Source organism: Sturnus vulgaris, chromosome Z (assembly GCF_052056855.1).
Source record: "Sturnus vulgaris isolate bStuVul1 chromosome Z, bStuVul1.hap1, whole genome shotgun sequence".
Taxonomy (NCBI): domain Eukaryota; kingdom Metazoa; phylum Chordata; class Aves; order Passeriformes; family Sturnidae; genus Sturnus; species Sturnus vulgaris.
The window spans coordinates 76,367,901-76,391,440 of record NC_142283.1 but is presented as its reverse complement, the minus strand read 5'-3'; the positions used below and the strand labels follow the sequence as shown (position 1 = coordinate 76,391,440).

Here is a 23,540-nt window from a genome sequence, read left to right as displayed (position 1 = left end):
CTGCCTCCAGTTTTATTTATAAAAATAAATAGGTCCATTCTGAAAATAGTCTTGTTTGATTTCAAAGGAGTCTGACAAGCACAAAAAACAGCAGTGTACTTGCTCAGCACTAGCTCCACTAGCTACAATGAAAAAAACAGAACTGGCCTCTTTCTTACATTGTCTTTAACAGGAAACAAGTTTATGGCTTTTAAAGATCTTCTGTATCTAACTCAAAGTGCTCAACCTAATCTGAATGAGCAGCCAAAGAGCTTAAGGATAAAGACTGTGTCAATTGCCTTGTCTCTTAGGATAATCTGCTTGATGGCTGGTCTCGACAGAGCGGATTTTCAGAGTCTGAACTCACACAATTAAAAAAAAAATTAACTGAAAAAAAGCATAATGAAACAAATTAGGAGTGTCATCTTGTTTGACATTCAAAAGCAATATAGTTCTAGAATAAGCCTGGAACAATAAGCAGAGTTAGGACATACACTGATGGGACTTCCAGCATCAGGTGTGTTTTGCAGGGCTCTTCTTCCAGCTGGAGTGATGCTCCTTTTGAACAGAAGTACACTAAAATAAAACATAAATCCTTCCCTATCTCAAATTTAAAACAGAAAACCCTAATGTAGTTTAAAAAAGAAAATCAAATTAAGTTTGTTTGTTGGGGTTTTTTTCGTTTTTTTTTGGTTTTGTTTGTTTGTTTGTTTGTTTGTTTGTGGTTTTTTTTTTGTTTTTGTTTGTGTGTGTGTGTGTGTGTTTTGGGGGGTTTTGTGTGGTTTTTTGGTTTGGTTTGGTTTTAGTTTTTTTGTTTTGTTTAAGTTGGTTTTGTTGTTTTTTGTTTTGTTTGTTGGTTTGGTTTGGTTTGGTTTGGTTTGGTTTGGTTGTGGTTTGTTTGGGGTCTTTTTTATTCACACCTTTCCCCAGATCAGATAAAAGCATGAATCACAGACAGAAGATGTGAATAACACAGCTTAAAAACATTCAAGGTTTTCAGAGGGTTTGTCACTGAGGTTAATGCATGGAGGTCTCAACAGGTTAGTAGAGAATTTATGGCTCCTGGTTATATTGGCAAGATTCTGCAGAGCAGGTTTTCCCTAGACACAAGTTTGAGAGTAGGCTTTGCTCTTTATTCTTCATTTGTTTTGCAGTAGAAATAACTGTCCAAGGAACACCACAGTCCCAAATTCTTAAGCATCATATAAGCATTTATTGTGGCCGTCAGAGTCTGAAAAATTTCTCCATGTAATGACAGTGAGGGAAATGACAAAATAATGTAATTTATTTGCAAGTAGGAAACTAAAGGCCAGACAGAAAAATGCTTCTTTTGTGAAGTTACACAGGAGGCTTCTCCTTAGGGCAAGGAATCAGGGAAGTTAGGAAGCCTCACCATAATATTGTCTTTCCTCAACTCGCCATTCTTCACACAGGTTTTACACAAATAAGTATTTTATATCCACCAGGTATTTCATCCAACTCTTCCCTGAGTAAATGCAGTGTGCTTTCTCATCTCTTAGCTGAACTTTAAGCTACGGAGTTCTTCAAATGAAAATGAGTAAATAAGAGCACAAACGAATTCCATACAAGCCTCATACATTTATTAACAATCACATCCCACTACAGAAATTGATTACTCTATCATTTTAAAAGGGGAAAAAAAGTGATTCTATATTCAGACAGCTTCTGAACAAAAATCTTACCTTATTCTTGGATTCAAACAGCTTGCGATGTTATGTATCTTATTTTTTCATTTATTTTATCTCCCAAGAAAGCCATTCTCCACTATTTACAAGAAAAAATGGAGTATCTCATGCACTAAGCGAACCTAATCTCCATGCTATTAAAGGGAAAAAAAAAACCCAACAAACTCCATACTTTAAAATTAAGAATAAGGCATTTCATCTGAATGTTGAAAAACTTTTTTTAATGGATTTTTGAAACCCTAAGATCATATCTGGTGTACCAAATTGTTTAGAGGCAATTGGAACAAAGACTGAGCTATTTTATCCAGTGCTTCATGATTATCAGAGATAGACAGAGCAGTGCTCAAGCAGAGTCTGTACAAAGATATAATTGCAGAATAAGTATGGCTTTATATGTACCTTGTACAATAAATAATTTTAAAAGGTTGCAGATAGAGAAGTATGCTGGAAGGGTAGTTAGGAGTAATTTTGCATTCTTAGTCTTCTATTCTTGTGGGGAGAAATAATTGTTTACAAAATAATGGCAATTATAAATGATTAAAAAATTGTGTTGTGCATCATCCTTTTGAAAATATATAAATAGCTGATATAGTTGTAAAATAATAAGAGGATTTTTTTATCATAGTGATGAATCTTAGGAGCAAGAATGCTATGCTGAACTTGATGTAGCAGAAACTCAGTTATGTACTGAAGCTTTAAATAGACACCAGAAAGAGGAAAACATAATTCTTTTCAAAGAAGATAAATATTTTTGAGACTGCATGGATACTGGATGAGCAGATAATTGGTGCTGTAAGAATGGCCTGACTTTGCTGTTATAAAGGAGACATAATTAGTATTTATATTTTGATGAAGGCTAGATCCAAATTGCCACTGCAGTTTTTGCCAATGGAGCTGTACAAGCATTTGCAAAAGATTGAGGAGGAAAGGAGTCCATATTTTACTTTTTCAACTATTCAATGTCTATTACACATTCCATCTGTGTGAGCAAGGAAACATATGGGTGTCCTACCACTACCACCTGTAGGACTTTAACTTATTTATATTTAAATAAAACTATAATTTCATAGATTGGGTGATGTCCAGCCCAGGTGCTAGAAAAGGAAAAATATTCTTATGAGCCTTTGAGGTCATATCCTTCCATTAATCCAAAACTGGACACTTGTTAAGCCTTGTTCTACTTTGCATTTGTTGAACTTTCTCAGCTGAGAATCCAGAGCAACGTCCAGACTCTTATGAACCTTCAAAAAATAATCTATTTACTATTAGCAAACCTTTACCAAAATGATTGCTGGGACACAATTTCTCTTACTCTGTAGGGGTATCCTGTTTATTAGTTACTCCTTTTAGTTGTCTTTCTCTTTTTTTTTCCAGCTGCTGGAATAAGTAGATCCCACACTAAACTGTGGAGATGAATATTAAAATGTGAGTGCCAAGGATTTCCAAACACCTCAAAGGCAAACAAAGTAGGGAAAGACAGTGAAGGGTATGGGGCGGGAAGGAGATTAGGCAGATGCAATGCCACAAATGTCTGTTGATGTTATAAGACTTACTAGGTGCTTTGTTTCTCATGAATGTGAAATTATGTCCTCTGCTACAGGCACAGACATGTCCTTACTAAGGAGATCCATCGGTGAATTGAAAGCGATTAAATATGACCTAGAAAATGTAAAGAGCTCAAAACAGAGAACAAATACAGTTAATGACAATGTGGGCAATTCAGATTCAGTTCCCTGTAGAGACCTCAGGCTATTTTTGAAGGGGAGTAATATAGGATCCTGTCTTGGTGTTTGTAAAGTCTCAGAAAGCAAGCACCACTTCTTTTAGAAGGCCCAGACCACACCTTGATGGTTAATTTCAGAAGACTAATTTATATTTCTCAGCATCTGAAGTGTAGAGTCCTGGAACCACAGAGTGCTTCTGAGGGTGTAAACTCGATGCACAGGACCTTTGTGCCACAAGCAAAGCATGTTTGGTGCCTCTGAAGAGTAATTCATGGTATACTAATGAAAGGTCTCCCTTCTCATTATCTAGGAAGGAACCTAAGCGTTCCTCTTTGCTGACTGAGTTTTCCTAAGTTGCCATAATTATTGCTATGAGTTACATAGGCTCAGTGACAGTGAAAGCCATTGTGAGTAATACTGTAACACTTTCAGGATTCAGAGGAGTTCCAACTGTTTAAGTTAATGATGGAATTTGCAGGTTAAGACTTACACTGCAACAGCCTAGTGCTTGTAGTTTATCCTAAAATATGAAAGGCCTCAATTCCTGACAGGGAGAAGAAAGAGTCATGGATGATCTGCTCATATTTCTCAGGAAAATACCTTTACCATAAGTAAATGCTGGGAAGAAGCACTTCCTTTTACTTCTCAAAGAGCTGGATAGGGCTTTGTGCATCTAAAGCCATGTGCAGTATGATCACACTTAGTGCTGTAAATATATGGAGCAAAACAGGAGATCTTTGTGTTTCCCTTGCAATGGGAAGTGTCAGCAATCCCACCCCTACTGTATCCTTTCACACACATTCAATCCCTTTCTAGAAGACTCGAAACCAGGAGATAAGAAGTAGGTTGGGCAGGAAAAAAAGCAATGCTTTCAGAGGCAATTCCTCTATGTAATGGAGAGTCTCCTGTGCCCTTGCTTAGGCTGTAGGTGCTAAGCTATAAGGGGTCTTCTGGGCTATCAATCCAGGGTCAGTTATCACCAATTATCTCATTTTGTGTGCATACTCATGTTGTGTCTACAGTTACATAAGAATATTAGGTATATTATCACACATATTCAAGGAAGAAAATTTTCACTCTATTTATTTGGGAAACTGTCTTTCAGGAAAACAGTGCTTTCTGATGTCTTGTGAATCTGGCTACATTTTTGATTTGCAGGAAAGTAACATATTCTAATTCAACCTGAATTTCCAGAGTTCAAAATTAGCCTGCTGTTTAAGACACTCCCTGTTCTAACTGTAGAACAAAAAACATGACAGGAAAAAAAAAAAAGTTTTTATGGTTGTGGTATTGGAAAGGATATTTATGAAGGTAAAATATCCCAGTGCACAGCCTGGCTTTTCAAAGATCCATTTTTTGTCTTTTGTCTGTGCTTTTGTTTTTGATGTGTGTTTTGTTGTTGTTTTTTTGGTTGGTTGAGGTTTTTTTGTGTTGTTGTTTTTTTAAGGGAAACCACTGTCGTCTTTGTGAAATGTGGTTAGCAGCTCTGTTTACTTCAAAAGTAATCACTTTTTGATTCAAACTGCTTCACCAGTAAATAGAATATCTTAGGACATTAATTATATGGGAGAGAAATCTGTGTGAAGGAGCTGTTACAATTCATTACTGTACAAGAACTATTCAGAGAAGAGAGAAAATGTAAGGATAGAGATAATTGTTATTGCCTCAGCTTCTTATGGTATTGGGATAGATGGATTGGAAATGGGTTATCTTTCTCCCTTGTAATAAAGTGGGTACATACAGAGAGCACAAAGAGGAAAGTTAAAGCGTAGCCAAACAGCATTACATCAGCAGAGCTGCAGACTGTCTGGTGGGAGCTCGGGAGAGCAAAGCAATTGCAGGTGTGATACTGTGCTAGGGGATTAACCTTTTAGCAGCTGCCTCTCTCCAAAAGGAAGAAAATAAACGACAAAATTTCATAGCCGGAAAATACAGCTAAGGGGAGCTATTCCGAATTTCAGGTGACTATTAAGCATTTCTGCTGCTTTTATTTTATTTCTTATTCAGTGTGTTTATTCCTGTGCACAAATACAAGGAGTGGGCTATTGCTTCCCTTTTCATAGGTTGACTGAATTATTATGTGTCTGTGACTTTATTTTTTTCACCATTAAATACTGAAAGATGAGTATTCACTGCCCTGAGTAAAGCCTTTAAACTAGAGGGTCACAACTATCACCCAAGCTCTCTTTTTTAGACCACTTGTATGCAAGTTGAATAACAAAATAAAATAACAAAATAAAGGTCCAGTTAGTGCAGAATTTACTCATGTACCCCTTGTGGTTCATATCAGTGAGTGTGTGTTTAAAGTTACAACAGGGATCATGTTTGATATGGTTTTTAATAGATTTGTATCAGTGTTTTTGATAGAAAATACTGAGAGTTAAAAGAAGGAAATTTCAACTTGTTTGTCCTCCTCTTCCCCTGCCACAAGCAAAACTCATTTGGAAGCTGCTAGAGGAGAATGAGATCTGAAGCTTAAAACAAATTCTTCAATTCCAAAATGGAAAATTTCACCTTTTCTTTTTCTTTCACAATATTGAGTAAAAAAAAAAAGAAAAAAACCAAAACCACCACCCCCCCCCCCCCCCCCCCCCCCAATATATTAAATGGATTTGTTTTTATCACGGACAAGATAGTATTTACCAAACCATTGATAGTTATGTCAGTATATCCTGTAATTGTATGCTCACATCCAAGAATGTTTTCTCACCCCTTTCAGACTGTGGAATTTCAGTTTCAGATTGCTAAAACATTTGTAGGTGTCTCTTTAAATGATAAATGTACTTCTCTATTCAGTGTATTATACCTTATTCTGATTAATTTGCAGATCAGGATGAAGTATACTTCAATTACTGTACTCAGTAGGTTTGTTTGTTTGTTTGTTTGCTTATTATTATAATAATAAAAATAAAATGGTGCTCCACATTGTAGAATTCTCATTTGCAAACCCATTCATATTTAAAGAACAATGTTTCATTCCAAAGCTGATCAATGATTTTCACTTGGGTCCTACTCTCCCATTTAGGCCAATATTTAGAACATGTTTCTACAGTGAAGTATTCCCAGTAGAAAACTTGCAAGTCTAGAAATGTGCAATTTATTTCAGTTTAACTAGGCCATAACAATGTCCTCAAGTGCATACATGTCTGTAATTTCTAGCTGTTCGTCAGAGCACTGTGTTTTCAAACTGAGAGCTGAGATCTCCAAGTTGCGTAGTAGTGGATAGCAGAAACACATCCAAAATTTTGTCCTGTGGCCATGAAACATTCCGTGAACATCCCGTGGTGTGCTCTAAAGAAGGAAAACAACTCAGAAGGTGGCTGAAATAACTCAGGTGGGTTCGAAGTCTTCTGGGGAGGAGCAGGACAGTGATCAGGAATCCAATGTGTCAGGGGCAAGGTCAAGGCTGGAAAAGGACATCTCTCATCAAAGAATGCTGACAGACATTGGTGTTTCAAACATCAAGGCTGATGATAGAGGGTGATGTTTCATGATTTTAGAAATTGTATTATTCGTAAATAATCTAGAAGTGTATCACAGAGTATGCATGTTCCTGGTGCAAATCTTTCCAGTGCTCCAGGGAACACAAACAAAATGCTAAAGAGTTTTCTGTGAGTTTGAGTTTATGCTGGATTTAGAGCCACAATGTTTAGGGAGTGATGTCTCAGGAGCAGGTCAGGTGCCAGCTAGCTCCCTTCCCATGAATCTCTCTTGAATAAAACTCATTATCTTTTCTTTATGTAGAAATTGACATAGTCTGTTTGACATTTTCAATTTCTCTCTGCCCTTTACAACTGTGCTTTTTGCCCTATGATTTTCACTGAAATACTACCCAGCTTTGCCTGTTATGAACAGTACTCATAACTTCTTAGTCTCTGGACTCTTTTTTTTCTTTTTTTTTTTTTTTTTTTCCCCAGATATTGAGTTCATTCTGACATTGTCCACTTCTCCTTCTGTATTTTATAATCCTATTTTCTGTTGGCAGTAAAATGGGCTGCCTAAAACTTTTTTCCATTTTCAAGACTCACTTTGACCTAAATTTTCACATTCTTAACCACTTCTTTTTTCCCATGATTTCTGCAAATTGCCTAGTAGAAAACTTTGGGTATTTTTCTTCTCCCTTTGAGCATCTATCAATCTTATTCTCATCTCTTCAGACATAACTGAAGTTAACGCAAAATTTCTCAGACTTTTCGCAGAGGTTTAGTGATTTGCCTAGGAAATCAGTCTTCTGACTGGCATGAAAATGCCCCAGTGCATTGTAGCATCCTGCAGTGCCGAATGGACCAGGTACACCCCGTGTTTCAGAGATTTCAAAGGAAGTTAATGGTTGGTGGTAACAGAGCAGGAGTGGCAAAGGAACTGTGCTCCTTTCTATAAATACTGCAGCAAAGACCCAGGCAAACAACTGAAGCAGTAACAGCGCTGGAAACAGAAAGGTTCTCTAACAGGTCCTGAGTCATCCATTATTTCTGCATGTTTTATATTATGGCCCCATGCACCCTACATATCAGCAGCAAGATGACCCCATCACAGAGATGGAAGGGAGAGTTTAAGGGCCATTGAACACTGTGATTTTTCTCACTGTATCACAATTACAGAAAACCTGTGCTAAATAACGTGATGTTGGCTGCTGTGAAAATTCACAGCATTTGTGTGCTAGCCACATTTCTTGCTGTCATTCCCTCTTGGTGCTTATGGTTTAGCACCCTCTTTGGCTTGTGGCATGCAATTGTGTAAGGCAAGGGCTAGACTTACAGGCTGAAGGCTCCTGACATGCACCAATATGCTTTATTCTCTTTCACATTGCACTAGACATGGGCCCAGAGCAACTCCACAGCCTCCACAAGACTCCTTGAATGCCTGGGAACTTAATATCCAGAACCAAATATGAACTTCATGGTTGACTGACCATGCGCTGAATTAAGCCTCTGTATCTAAATGTGATAGATGCTATCTTGGCCAGGACACTGACGTCCGAACCAGGAACTTCCAGTTCCCAATAAAAGCAAAAGATGTTTCAGCTTAAGCAAAAAAACCACCTTTTTTCCCCCCTATATTGTGTCTTGTAACACACAGATGGGCAGCAGATACCTCCAAAATTAAATGGCAGTAAGCTCGGGTTTATCTCTGTTTTATCTTCATTTCACAAACATTTTAACTTCTTTATCATCTAAAAATCATATTAGACTTTACAGCAGAAAGTACTGCAGAACTTCACACTTCAGAAAATTACTGTTAGAAGTCTTAACTCCCAGTGGAGGTGCTAGAATATTCTTCAGTTCTCTCCTTCCAGTGGCCAGGGACTCATGTAAAACTTTTAAGGTGGCTACTTTGAAAGTTGAGAATTTAAAATTCTTAAACTTCAGTATATTCTGAAAGAAGAGCTTAGAAACCAATTCATCAATGATGGACAGGCAAAAAAAGGAAGCAAAATTCATTTGTGAGCTGCAGATAGATTTATATGAACAGAAAAAACTATTACCATGATGTAGTTTAACCAATGAATTTTGCTCATTAGCTTGTACAGCAAATACTTATCTCGTGGATGAATTATATTATATGACCTTCACAGGGTGGGGGGAAATGAAATCTTGATGAAATGACATTAGGTAATTGTGAGTCCATCATGACTCAAAGTTATTTTAGCTTTGCTGTTACAAATGTGTTTTATACCTGGAAGGTCTTCCAGCCCCTCAAGCTTTTATGCAATGATTTCTAGCTAACAAAAGTCTCTGTGAGAAATTTTCCACATGTATTGACTACAATCAAATCACATCTTAGCCTTTTCTTTAATAAGCTAGTAGAGTAGTCAGAGCTGCCTATGAGCCATGTTTAGAAGGCATGACTTATCCTTTTAGCCCTTTTTCTGAACCCCTTCCAATTTTCTCTCCATCTATATAGCAGGAACAATAACACTTTCCATATCGCATAAGATCAGGCCCTATTATTTCCTCCTAATTGCTAATCTCTAGGATTATGTTCAAACAGAAACATGAAAAGTATATTGTTATTGACAAGCATTAAAAAAAAAAAAAAAAGGCAAATGTCCCATTTGTTGGATTTAATTCAGTCAGCTATTTATTTTCCCTCTTAGAGAACCTTGTGATGGGTGAGAAGGGAGAAGCTGTAAGGATGGCATTGGTGGCAAAAAACTTTTGTCAGTGCCCTCTGGATGACAACCAAATGTGCCCCAACAAGCATTGCTATCTGGGCAGTTAAACTGATACTTCTCCTCCCATTCCAGGGTCATTTGTTGTGACTCAGCAGGCACTTTGGGGATTCTTTACAGCCAGCATGCAGGTGTAGGACATTACAGGAATGAAGTGAGGGCAGTTTGCGTGATGATCACAGCTGCAACAGTGACAGTCATTGACCCTGGCTGTTGAGAGTTATTTGCTTTGCATTAATCGGTAAAGCACTTCAGCTATTTATTTTTCTCCACTTTGCAATCCAAAGACATTAACACAGGCTTTGGAATGATTGCCAGAACAGGCCATTTCACTTGTCTTTTTCACCTTCTCTCTGGGATATTATTCTAAATTAAATATATCTTTTGCTGTGAGCTGCATGGAAGTGTCAGTGTCACAGTTCTACTGCAGGAGTGGGCTAGCAACCAGCTGCAATTTGAAAACTGCCGATGACACAGCCTTCTGCCAGCACAGCTCTGTCAGGGAAGGAGAGACAGAGATGCTGCTTTACTGACAAAAGGGGGAAAAGATGGGAAATTCACTTTTAACAGCAAAAAGCATTTCACCTCTCAGGCATCACCTCTTACATTCCTGAAAGGACCAGTTTCGTGGGCAGGGGTCCATCTGAACTTGTCTGGTCAAAGACTGTGCAAGGAAAATACCCCAGATGAGGAGTTAGAAAGCCAAAAATTGAAAGAGAGGGTTTTGACCCTTATCAATTTTGCTCCACTCCTGTGATGAAGTTGAGAGTGACTAATTCCTGGCTAGGAAAGAACAATGTGGCACAGTGTCATTGTGTTATGGGTGAGTCTGGGCCCTGAATATATTAAACCTTTACCAAATTTTCACAGAATCTCATGGCTAATTGGAAAGGACCTTAAAGATGACCCAGTCCCAACCTCTCCCTCCTAAGTTTACACGTTCCACTAGACAAGATTGGTCAGAACTCCATCCAATCTGACGTTGAATTCTTCCAGGGATGGGGCATCCACAGCTTCTTTGGACACCCATTGCAATATCTCACTGTTCTTCACTTATCTTAATTTATTTCTATTTAAGAACTCCAGTTAAAATTCAGGTATCTAAACAGGTTGGTGAAAACCAGTAAACTTCTTATCCCACCAAAAAAAACCACTCAACTCAAATAAAATCTTGTCTAAATCTTCTCTATTGCAATACTTCAGGTATATATTTTTTTCTTTTTTTAAGTTAAGCTTGACTACTACTACATTTTTTTAAAGACAACTAGCCACAGAACTTAATACACACAGAGTGCTTTCTTCATAGGATTCAAGTCACTTCATGTTTATTTGAAACTTTTTTATCAACATGAAAATAATAATAATAAAAAAAAACAAAAACAACCTCCCAATGGAAATGTGAAATAATTTGAATGAGTTTACACTGCTAGTGACAGTCTTCCCAGGTTACATAGTGTTTGACTGGCCAAGTTCAGACATAGCCCTACTCAGGAAATTGGTCCTTGCAGTAATCCAAGAGGATGAAACTCTGCATGTGAAATGCTTTATGTTGGTATAAATGTATTTCCTTTTCTGTTCCAGAGAGAACAGGTTATCCTTTTTTTCTACTGCAAGCATCTTCTTAAGCTGGAAACCACCTAAAATCAGCTTTATCTATCCATCTATCTGTCTAATGGTGATTTCGTGAAATTTTGTCACTCAGGAAAAAAATTCTGTCCAGAAATAAGAATGTGAGAAACATAAACGGGACACATCCATTTGCAATTACTAGTGTGATAACAGTCTCCCAATCAAATGTATTTCCAATGGTCAATTTTATCCTCTTCTCTTTCTTTTTTAACTCCTACAAAACACAATAAAAATCTTCTCAAAGGTAGAAATTTAAGAAAAAATCCTGAAAATCTCTTCTTATTTGATGAAATATTGGGTTGGGGGGGGGGGGGGGGTGCAGAATAATACTGAACTATAGCTGTGTCAAATGGGAACAAGAGAAAAAGATCCTGGTACACAAGGAACCATTTCCAAATGCATCATCTAGATCTCCAGGGTTTTAATTATTGTTGAAGATGAGCACAAAGCACAATTCTGCTGAAATCTCATCCAAATCTTCTAAAAATCTTGGAAGAGCAATAATAAATTGCTGGCACTGCCATAGTTTCATGCACACCATGTTTTCTGCTGAACTGATGTAATAAGAGCAAGAAATGAACTTCACAGGAATGGTATTTCATATCTGCTCTTTTGTATCTTGCAATATCCTCTCTGATCAAGTGCCCTATCTCTGGAGCAAGTATTGATTTTCACAGCTGAAATACAATGTCTCAGCATGCTAACCCCCATTCACACACACTTCCCTGTTCTAACACGTTCTGTCTGTCTTATAATTATAAAATGTTAAAGGTACAGCTGCACATTTTCTTTAACGTGAAGACATTTGTTCCAAAAAATCCCTCAAAATACAAAAAAATTCTCTCAACCTTCAAAGTCGACAAGATCATTGGAAAATTCCAGAGACCAACACAATTTTATATCTTATAAGTGGTGGTTTTTTCTCTACTTTTAGGGGAGATTGTTTTGGTTTTGTATTTTTTTTGGTTGGTTGGTTGGTTGGTTTTTTTTTTTGTTTGTTTGTTTGTTTTGTTTTGTTTTTTGGTTTTTTTTTTTTTTTGTTGTTGTTTGGGTTTTTTTGTTTTTTTTTTGTTTTTTTTTGTTTTGGTTTGGCTTGGTTTGGTTTTGGGGGGGTTTTTTGTTTTGTGTTTTTTTTCTTTTAATATTTGCTATGTCTCATCTTTCAGATATTTTAATTTTTTCTGCAATTTTTTATGCAGTTATGTATTTCATGAATAGTCAGGGATGGGAAGTAGATAGTTGTGTTCAATGTGAACTGTACATATTCCTTCCACTTGTGCCATTAAAGAAACAGATGTGGGATGTTCTCCTCTAGAGAGGTAACTGATTTGTACTTGTAATGGTAGAACTACTGTGTGAATGTGTTCCATGTTTTGAATTTATATGAAATCTTCAGCTCTGTTTCTTTAGCTGCAAGTAAATCTGTGGAACTGAGGAATGTTGCTCATCTGTCATAAGATGTAAATTCTACTGAGAAAGAACTTGACTCTCACTAGTCTTTTATAACACATATAGCAGGTGGAAATTTTAAAAACTGGATTTATTCAAGTAACTCTCTTTAACGAATAAAAAACCACACCTATATCTTTAAAGATACTTCACCAGGAATCAGCAATTAACAGCTCACAGGATAAGGCTCATTGAATTAAATCCTGATTCAATTAAAGCTGTGAGTGTTCAATGATGGTGTGTTTTCACCTATTTTTTGTAGGGAATCCTATTCTGACTCCCATTACAACATTGAAATCCAAAGGGACATCACAGAAGTCACAACTTTTATTCTGTTTCTGGGTGAAAAAAATAAAGGAAGTGACCCAGACTTCATTATTATAGAGCTAAGGTAGCCCAGTAGTACCTAATGGCCTTCCAGAATGGACAGAGTGCCTAAAATTAATCTTCTGAAAACCAAGTAATGAAGCGTTAAGGTACACGTCAATCCGACCTTAATTCTTCCCTCCTTGAGCAATGACCCAATACTCTTACAGCACACAGACGTATTCTCTGCCTTTTTGGACAGTGAAGAACTTTGAGGGAACAAGGTATGTGTAGAGGAGTATGGGATATGAAATCTTCTTTCTGCTAGGAATATCTGGCATTTCTGTGTGAGGTTTGAAAACAAGTTTCCTCACTTGCTCTGCCCAAAGCTCTGCATAAATCCCCAGGCTTCAATAACCCCTCTTGTGTCTGGCATGATGTGTCTGTATGGACATCATGAAACCCTCTGCAGGAGTCCTGTTTCCCCTTTCATTGCTGACTTTCCCTGCAGGAAGAAAAGACTTAATTTTTTTGGCTGTGGCATGACTCAGCAGACCATATCCTTTCAAGTAAGGTTTAGCATACTCATGGGGTGTAGGAAAAGCTGGGATTCACAGATCCCCAGATTACAAAAGCAAATCAGCTTTGCTTCTCCAGCTAATCTCTCCTCCACTTAATACAGATTTACTGAATTCAGCTGGAAAACAGATAATTCCCAGAGGCTGTCAACAGCACCCAGGAACTGCAGTTGTGTTTCATGATTTCGGCCTAACTCTTCTTTTCTTCCTCTTTTCCTCCCTCCTTCCCTAGTGTCTCTCTCCTCTAATTTTACAGCAGTGCTTCTGCATACCCTTAATTTATCCAACCACCCATATTCTATTATATTCTTCTTCATAACCAGTATAATGACAATGTTACTCCACCCAAAAATGTTGTGAGTTTTTCCTATTAAGGGACTGCATATTAGCAATGCTTGACCTTAAGCACATTTGGGTCCACTGTTCAGCAAACACGATTATATTATCCTCACTGTCTTTCATCTTCCCCTCTAGTTAATCAGAGCTGGCGCTCTGTTATAATAATTCCCCATGTGGAAAAGGAGTGGCATGTCCAGCAGCCTTTCTCGTACATCTGCCTCGAGAATGTGTAATTTATTATCTTTCAGAAATGGTTAGAGTTCCTTCTAAATTAGCTCTGCAAAATTAGGAAGACGCCTTTCTAAAAATGTGTTTTGTGTTCGGTTTAGTGGGTTTTGTTTTCTTGTCGGTGGCTTTTTTTTTCTTTTTTTTAGGTAAAGAACCTAACTCCTGTGAGACAGACAAGATCAAGGGGATAAGGTGTTAGGTGTCCATCCTTAGAGGTCTCTAAGAATATTCTAGGAGTAGTTAAGAGGGCTGTGAGGCATGGCTTGATTAGAGGTGACTTTGCCATGAGGAGGAGGATGACTTCATTATTTTAACACAGAATCACAGAATGGTTTGAGTTGGAAGGGACCTTAAAGATCATCAAGTTCCAAGACTCTGCCTTGGGCAGGGATGCCTTCCACTACACCAGATTGCTCACTCGTGCCTGTGGGTGGTTCTTTACTAAGGAACACATTCAAGATTTTAATGTTTAAGGTCATATCTTAAGCCAAGCAGATACTTGTTCTGTACAATAAAATTGCAAGGAACAGTGGGAAAAAAACACATGGTTTTCCTGCTGCTTCTTTGGCAGAAGCATGAGTATAATGTGGTTCCCATTACATCAGTTTGCCTCTAGATGCCACCTAATTGTTACCATTACAAAAGTTAGCAAACCTGCTAATTAATTTCCTGCTATTTCTGCAAATTTTTTTACGGACAACTGAACACATCTTTTGATAACTTACTTCTCCAATATGTTTTTTCTTCCTATGAGTTGGAGAAGTTGTAATTCAGGTGAGGTAAATGGGAAAGTAGTCAACAAATGTAGTAATCATTTTGAGTTTTAAATGTGCCAGAAAAAACACACAAGACAACCTAAACCAAAAGACTGTTCTGAGAGGCAGCTGAATCTAAATGCTAGGGTGCAATCCCACCTCTAAAATACCAAGTGTCAGAGCATTGAAATGTTTCGTTGGAGACGCAGCAAATTTCAGCCTGACAAAGCATATGGATTTTGTATAGATACAAAAATCTGGGAGGATTCCAGGAAGGAGAAGGATCTGAGAAGAACACGTTCAGCCACATGTTCCACTTGATGGTCCGTGATGCTTTTAACAAGAAAATGGGTCTCAGACATAAACACTGGACACCTGAACTTCCTTCAACGTGACAAGAGAATAATTTTCTCATTGCCATTTTGTTCTGCATTCACTTTAATTGTTCAGTTACACATTTTGTTTTCAGTTGTTTGTACAAGGCCATTTTTGAACACTTTTGAAGACATTTAGATGGAGAGTGCTCCCAGTTTTATTTAATTTTGAATAGGCTAGATTTCATTATATTAAAGGAGATATTAAAACAGTTTACCCTTAAAACATAAAGAGTTCAATACACAAAACAAAGTAATACAACCAGCACTTTAATAAATGTTCAATAAAGAAATGGAATTGCATCTGAAACTTGAGAAACATGTACAGGAAGCTTAGCTACTCACTCTCTCACTGCACTCTCTTGGTTTTCCAGTTATATCTGTCATCTTGAGAAAAAGAAAAAAAAAAAAAAAGAAACAACAAAGTTAAACAACTCAAACTCAAAGAAAGAAACAAAGGCCAAAAAGAACGGGGTGGGGGGAGGGAAAAAAAAGGGAAAAAATGAGAAGAGAGAGAAAAAAAGAAAAGACTTTTTAATAAAATTCTCATTGCGAATCAATACCAGCCTGGACAAGAGTGCTGGATTCTTCTCTGTCTCATGCATCATCAACAAAATTGTCAGCAGCTAAGCTTGCTTTGCAAGATCCTCTTTGCTGGCACTGGCTCAATGACAGAAGAACATGGCTTGATTTTCATATCCCAACTTGCAGCTGTACTACTGGCAGTCAAGGGGAAAAAAAAATTAAAATTGTATTTTGATGTGAATCAGGCACATTTGATCTGAAAGTCACTGTGAGATTCCAAAAATAGCACTTTCTAGACACTATTCTGATACTTTTTTTTTTTTTGGTTTAAAACTACTGTTGAAGAGAATTAATGTTTAACTTTCAGTGACATTTGAAAAAATTATAAGTGATGGTTTGGTTTCTTAATTGTTTGTCTTCATTGAGTTATTTTTTATTAATGTATTAGTAAAATAATCTTAATTTTTTTTTTTGAAGGAAACATTCCTGTAGGGTAAACACTTCTCTCTTCTCTGATATTAATTTCATTTCTTAATGTGATTATTCCAAGAAATTGAATAGGAACCTTATCTCTTTGAAAGTAGTTAGCTTTACACACATATATATATATATATATATATATATATATATATATATATACTGTAAGGACAGAAGATATTAATTTGCTATAGTAAATAAAAAATGTATATGTTAGGATAAAAGTCAGGAAAAATCCTCTGCCAGCATGTTCATAATCTTATTATTAAACATTTGTGATATGTGATGGGGAATTATCCATTAATCCAAAATATCCATGGAGTGCTTGAAATACCTGCTCTCTCCCTGATCAGATATACCCTTTCAAAGCAGGTTTTTGTTCTGAATGTAATTTATCATAGTTATCACACGTCACAAAGTGTTACACCATGTCATTTTACATTGCAATGTGACATGACATGGTGCAATTAAGGAAACACAATGCAATAGCTCCCATAAAAAAAAAAAAAAAAAAAAAAGAAAAAAACAAAACAAAATAAAAAAAAAAAAAAAAAGAAGAAAAAAAAAACAAAAGAGAGAGAGAAAAAAAGGAAACTTATTTTCTATAACAATTATAGTGAGTTTTAGCTCCAAAAATCTGTGTGGAGAAGAAAATTATGCTGATTAAAACTGAACAAGGTCTTGAGCCAATTCTCACTGAAGACAATAGGTGTCTGCACATCAGGGAAGCATGCATGATTATGTTTTTATTAAAGCACAACTGTAAGATCAAAATTTTAAATCTGGATTCATAGGGCTAAAGAAAGGAATTACCAGCAGGATCTCCTGATTCTCATGACAAAAACTGGCATACCATTGGTATTCATTATTAATATGGTTCTACAAGGACACAGCACTCTACAGTGCATTGGTTTGGTCCAGAGGAAAAGGATAAAAATAAACAAACTTCATTGGTCCCTACAGTAAAAGAGCTTATAGGCTAAAGACACAACTATGAATTGCCATTCCGTTGTCTTTGACGTTTATTAATCTTTGAAGGGGTGGATTTTCACCCAGTGTCTAATATATTTCCAGCTTAACAGATATTTTAACAGTTCAATATACATCAGGGAGAGAGAAGAGCTTTTTAAGCTAAAGGCCAATACTGGCACAAGAACAAGTGGGTATAAACAGCTCATGAATAAATTTAGCCTTGAAATTAGAAAGAGCTTTTTACCATCAGAGGAGCAGAGTTCTGGAACAGTCCTTCAATGGGAGTAGAGAGATCAAACAGCATAACTAGTTTAAAAATGGAGCTTGATAAATTTATAAATGAGATTATGCACCATGGTTGCCTACAGGAGGAGACAGCTTGATTTTAATGGTCCAGAAAGAACCTTCCAGTTTTACAAATGCATGTAGGGGAAGGAGTGGCTAAATCTGAAATGGAGAATTCTCAAATGTTCAGCTCATAGGGTCATGAAGAGATGTAAATGTTCTAGTTTTCAAATTTAGAGGTGTTGCTCCATCCACCTTCAAAGAAATATCAGTTTAAGAAATATCTTCATCCTTTTTAACAAGAATATATGAACTGGCACCTCCAACATTGGAAGTGCTCTAATACATGTACAGTTAAAATTAACAAATTTTAGCAGATACTACATTCAGGTTTGATTTGGTTACCTATTTTAAATTTGACATAAATGGTACTATTTCTATCCATTGCAGGGCTATCATGGCTTCAGATAAAATAATTTAGATAAAGTATCATGGTTGTTCTTTTGAGTCATAACTTCATCACAATTTTCCATCTTTTTGTATCCCAGTGTTGTTTGGAAGAAAATATTTTCACTAGCTATTTCATAAGTAACTTATATTACACCTGTTACAGTAGGAGAAAGAAAAGTCTGTGTACCTGAATTTATTTAATTTATAAATTTTATAAAAATCTATTAAAAAATTTAGATTTATAGAGTTAATAAAAAAGTATTAGAAGTCTTGAAATCAAGTATTGTTTAAAAGATATAGCCTTTCAGCACAGACACAATTGCCTACTTGTGAAGCTATTTCACTACTATTTTACTCCTTATTTTACAGATATTATTATTTATTATTATTTTACTCCTTATTTTTTTCTATCTTTTGGAAGACTCTGAAAGATTTTTGGACCTGGCTTATTTTACTCTTTATTATTATTTTTTATTATTATTTTACTCCTTATTTTTTTTCTATCTTTTGGAAGACTCTGAAAGATTTTTGGACCTGGCTTAAAGTAATGCACATTTAATATGTATTTCCAATGAAATGACACTGATCAATTTTTTGATCTCTTGTGAGATAATGCCTAAATGGCATTAATTCTATCCCTTGAGATTGTTAGAAAAGCAATGGATCTCAAATGACCAACACAAGGAAATGGAAAGTCTGGAGTAAGCTCAAGTCAGATGGAGTAGAACTGTTACCAATATTGAGCTATAGCATGGGATTTTTTCCAGTATCTTGTCTTATCTTCAATTTTTATTTACCACGTTTTTATTGTATGCTATCTCCTAAGACCTTAAGAATAGTGCAGTTAATCTAAATATTTAATACAAACAAAATTGCAACATTTGTGGTATTCATGTCATCCTCTTATCATAGTGTTTGAACTTGATTGGAGTTTTCTTAAAATCTTTATTTTTTCCCTACAATGTCCTGCACCACGACCTTAGTCAAAACCCCACAATGGCAATAATTTCACCTGACTGAAAAACATCTACTCCACCTGCCAGCAGGTGTAACTAAACAAGACTCTTAAGATATGAAAGTATCCCAATAATGGTTTAATAGCACAATTTTATCACTGTTCCTATACGTGTGGAGAAGGAAGGATAGTCTGATGTCTAACTTTGAGACTGGTAAAACTGTTGTATCATACTCATGTTCATCAGTTGTGTCTAAATTCAAAGGAAAGATAAATGAAGAATGAGACGTAACCACATCTAATGAAGGAAATATGTCCATATTCATCTAAGATTCCTGACTTTTTCAGCCCTACTCACTGACAATATGAGACTGATGAAAACTGTTAGGTTTCATAGTTGTTACACTTATCTGTCACAGCTGTACGACATGTGGCTTTGATTCTTGTTATTTTTAATATCAGTTCCCAAATCTGAAATACAGAGATGGGAGCATTCCCTCACCTGGCAGGAGTGTTCCCAGCTTAAATGCATTAAAATTTATGATATATTCACAGATTGTGAGAACACAGACTACACTTGGAGTTTCACCTCAGTGAGGTCCCATCTGATCACTCTCAGCCAGACCAGAGTCACCTGCCTGTGACAATCCTTGTCAGGCTGCTGGTACCTGGCATCCTTACTACAGCCAAGGAAAGAGCAAAACCACAGTATATTACTGCTGCTGTGGCTTCACATTCTGGCTGGAAATAGATCTCACAGCAAAACTCCTGTTGTTTGAGAAGCTCACGTGAGAACTGCATGGTTTTTTTCCTCATTTTAATTTTAATTTGACATCATTTTGTTTCCCCTTTTCTCAGAAAGAAAACTATCTCACATATATTTCCAAATTGCAACTGAATGGACTTCTGACTAAAGAACAGCAAAAGAAAGATGTATCTTTTTTGACCCTAAATCCCACTTAAGGGCTGAGAACATATATTTATTATTCAGGAAACAGGAAACCTTGCCACAGTCAATATATCTTTTTTGTTGCCACTGTGTCCCCCCTGGCAGAAGATGTAGAAACACAGAAGCCACAGTTTGTATTATGGTTTCTTTTATAGCTTCTAAATGGTTAATAAATGATTAATAGAGATTTTGATAAATGGTTAGAGTAGGTTTTGGAGGCTAAAAGGTCAATAGTTGGCTCATAACAATCTATAACACATTTCACTCATGTCCCTCCAGCCATCCATAACAAGATTTCTTACATCTGTAGCTTCTAGCAATCATGTTTTAGTTCTTTGTAAACTGTTTATAGGTGGGATCCTAGTATAAAATGTGCCAGGGAATTGGACACCATTTGCTGAAGTGCCTCAGGCCAAGTCCAAAGGATTTCTTTGCGTGGTGCCTAAATATTGATCATTAGAGTTTGCAGGACTTAGGAGCACCTTGAGTAACATGTAAGTAACATTTATTGACTTTTGAATTCCAAGTTCCTATTTTAAATTTTTTTTCTAACTTAATTAGGAAGTAAGTTCGAGACTTTATTCTTATTTGTATCATAGGTGGACTAAAGGTGAAAAAAAACATACGTGTTCATGAGGAACATTTCTTCCTAGAAATGAGATACTGTAATGTTATTACCTGGAGTCATCACAGTGAAAAAAAAAAAAAAAAAAAAAAAAAAAAAAAAAAAAAAAAAAAAAAAAAAAAAAAAAAAAAAAAAAGAAGCAGATAAAAGAGGCAATGGTTGCTTCCTTCACACAGAGTACCGTACACAGGAATTTTCAAACTCAGCCATTCTAGATAACTTGCAGTCCAGAAACAATCAGACATTGAGCAGGAGGAGCAATATCTTCTCAAAAAGATTAATGAATGAAAGCTTTATTTCCCATGCATAGAAACTAATTTCTATTACCATGGCAGTGCTTTCAGCAGTTTTTCCAGCATTGATCAGCTCTGTAAAACAATTTTGCTGTTATCTTTCAGATTTCTCAGGACTGTGTAGGCTCTATCAGGTTTCTGTTGACTTTTCTCACTTGTAGTGCATTCAAACTTAGAAGAATGTATAAAACTATAATACTACTGAATCCTGTACTTTTGTAGGGACATTCTGTTGTCCACAATCCTGCTCAAATCTGAGCCAGCCAGAGCAGGTTTTCCAGGCATGATCCAGATGACTCCTGGGTGTCTCTCAAGGATGCAGCTCTTACCCTTTCTCTGAGGCCTCCTGATCCTGCATTCGACCATCTTCAGCTGAGGTAGAAGAAAATAATAATAAATGACACACTTGTATTTAATTGGAACGCCCTGTGTTGTGACAGGTTAGGGGTTTTTTTTTGTGTTGTGCACTTTCTAGAATGGCTTGCTCTGATTTTTGCCTTTCCCTCCAGTTAGGTCTGGCCAGAACTATTCTCTACTGAGCACTGATAAACCCAGAGCTGTCATCCCCATGCTGTCCATGGTGTGCTCCAGCCTCTGGCTCATCCTGGGGGTCTCTCTTGGTCTTGCTTAAGCCTCTGCACACCTTACCTGCCTGGAGTTCACAGAGCTGGACAGAGAAAATCTCTTGATGGGGTTTCAGGTGGGTGAAATAGAGGGAAAAACCATTCCCAGATGATGCTGTTTGTGTTGTTGTTCGTTCAACTCAGGGTCTGACCCTTTTGCTGCAAGGAGAATTGCTGACTTCTGGTCAACTTGTTTCCCACCAAGAATTGGCATTTTTCATTGTCAAACTGCTTTCTGCCTGGCTCACCCTCAACAATATCTGATGTAGTATCTAATATTTTGCTTTTATAATGTTTACAGGCTGAGAAATTAAAGCAGGTGCAACAATTGTCCTACTTCAGTAGCTGATATTTTCAGGTGTTTTTCCCATCTCCACGATAAAAACCTTTAACCTATTTTTTTTTTAATAATGACAATTTCATTTGACAGGGAAAAAAACCCCAAAAACAACAATAACAACAACAACAACAACCAAACCAAACCAAACCAAACCAAACAAAACAAAACAAAATAAAAACAAAACAAAACAAAACAAACCTATGGAATTTTACATATGAAATAATTTTTAAAAAATCCAAAAAACCAAAACATTAAAAAAGCCAAAGAAAATCCCTTTCTAGAGGCAAGAGAATTTCACACAGCTCATGGACATATTTTTCTTCCCTGCACAAAGTGGTAAAGATCGTTTTCTTTACTTTTTTTCAAAGTGTAAAAGATTGCTTGCTACAGTTTTCTTTTTCTACATTCTAAGGGGGAGAAAAAAAATACAAACTGGGGAAAAAAAAAAAAAAAAAAAAAAAGAAAACCTCTGAAGAAATAAATAATATTCATATTGCCTCGTGCTCCATGATGGTTTTTTTCTGTCTGTAGTAAAAAATACACTGAGATAGCTTCAAGGTTAAAAAAATATCAACCTCAGAGCACCAGTGCCAGAACTACTGTAGAGTTAGGGTTAGTTAGCTGCTCAATATCTAAAGCCAACTGAAAAGTATCTGAGCTGTAAAGATAACTGAAGGTCATTACTGCAGGTACACAAAAAGAACTTATCAAGAGTGGAAGAATTGCAGTATCTATATATATATATATGAGAGAGTCATTCTTGTTAGCTGCACTCCTGAAACTTTATTTAGGTCCTTATTAGATTAAAAATTAAGATTACAATTTCAACAATAGTAAAAAGGCATAAAAAGAAACCAATATCATGCTTTTTGGATGTTTTTTGGAGCATATTGGCCCACTGCCTGTTATTCCTTGGCCCAATATTAATAAACTATCACATGATTTTACCATAGTGCAAAAAATGTGAGCTGGTATTATTCAGCCACTCAAATTCTTCAAACTTAAGCATTTTTTTATTCAACACATATAATAACTGCATCAGTAGTTAATTTTAGTATTCACACGTTGTTTGTTTTAGATAAAGAGGAGTTTTTGTGGTTTAATAGTGTGTAATATTTCTCCAAACTGCCTCAGGGTTAATGGAAAGTTGTTGTTCTATGTGGAGTTTTTTGTTGTTTTGGTTGGTTTGTTTGTTTGGGGTTTTTTGTTTGTTTGTTTGGTTGGTTTTTTTAATACAAGGATGTTCTGGAGATACTGCAATTTTGAGATGTACTTTAGAACAATTTCAGTACTTGGTCCTTTAAGAAATATTAAAGAGCTGAATAATGGAAGAGAGATTATAGTTATTAAATACACAGAGGATCTGCAAGCACTTTAAACTACAGGATTAGAATGTAAAATGATCTTGACAAATTGGATAAATGGTCTGGAAAAATATGATGCAGTTTAAAAAGGACATATGCATTTAAAATAACTGACTGCACAAATACATGTTGAGGAACCAGTGATCAGGTAAAATTTCTGAATAAAATAGATTTGATGCTTTTTTGTGAGTCACATTCCTAACATGACTCAACAGTTCCAGATTTAGATAAAAAATGAGTAAAAGAGCCCCACCAGAATATTAGCATGCATACACAAAACTACCACATGCAAGATACACAGATAATCTTTCTGTTTTTCTTGCTATTTGCAGTTTTCCAACTAAAGTATATCAACCGGGTTGAGGTCTCAAATTTGAAGAAAAAAATGACAACTAGGAAAACCCATCGAAAAAATAATCCTACAAAATAAATTACATAAACCA

At 36.2% G+C, this 23,540-nt stretch overlaps 1 long non-coding RNA gene across 4 annotated transcripts; it reads left to right on the top strand.

The window, feature by feature from the left end:
- Nucleotides 1-5,152: 5,152 nt before the first annotated feature.
- LOC148219947 (uncharacterized) lies at nucleotides 5,153-23,485 on the top strand. 4 transcript variants are annotated; one of them, XR_015799431.1, is made up of 6 exons: nucleotides 5,153-5,370; nucleotides 6,569-6,743; nucleotides 20,205-20,346; nucleotides 20,993-21,147; nucleotides 21,280-21,470; nucleotides 23,430-23,485. It is a non-coding gene; the product is annotated as an uncharacterized LOC148219947 (long non-coding RNA). The 4 variants fall into 4 exon arrangements; XR_015799434.1 differs by lacking the exon at nucleotides 6,569-6,743 and having other exon boundaries at nucleotides 5,154-5,370; XR_015799433.1 differs by lacking the exon at nucleotides 20,205-20,346 and having other exon boundaries at nucleotides 5,154-5,370.
- The last annotated feature ends 55 nt before the right edge of the window (nucleotides 23,486-23,540 follow it).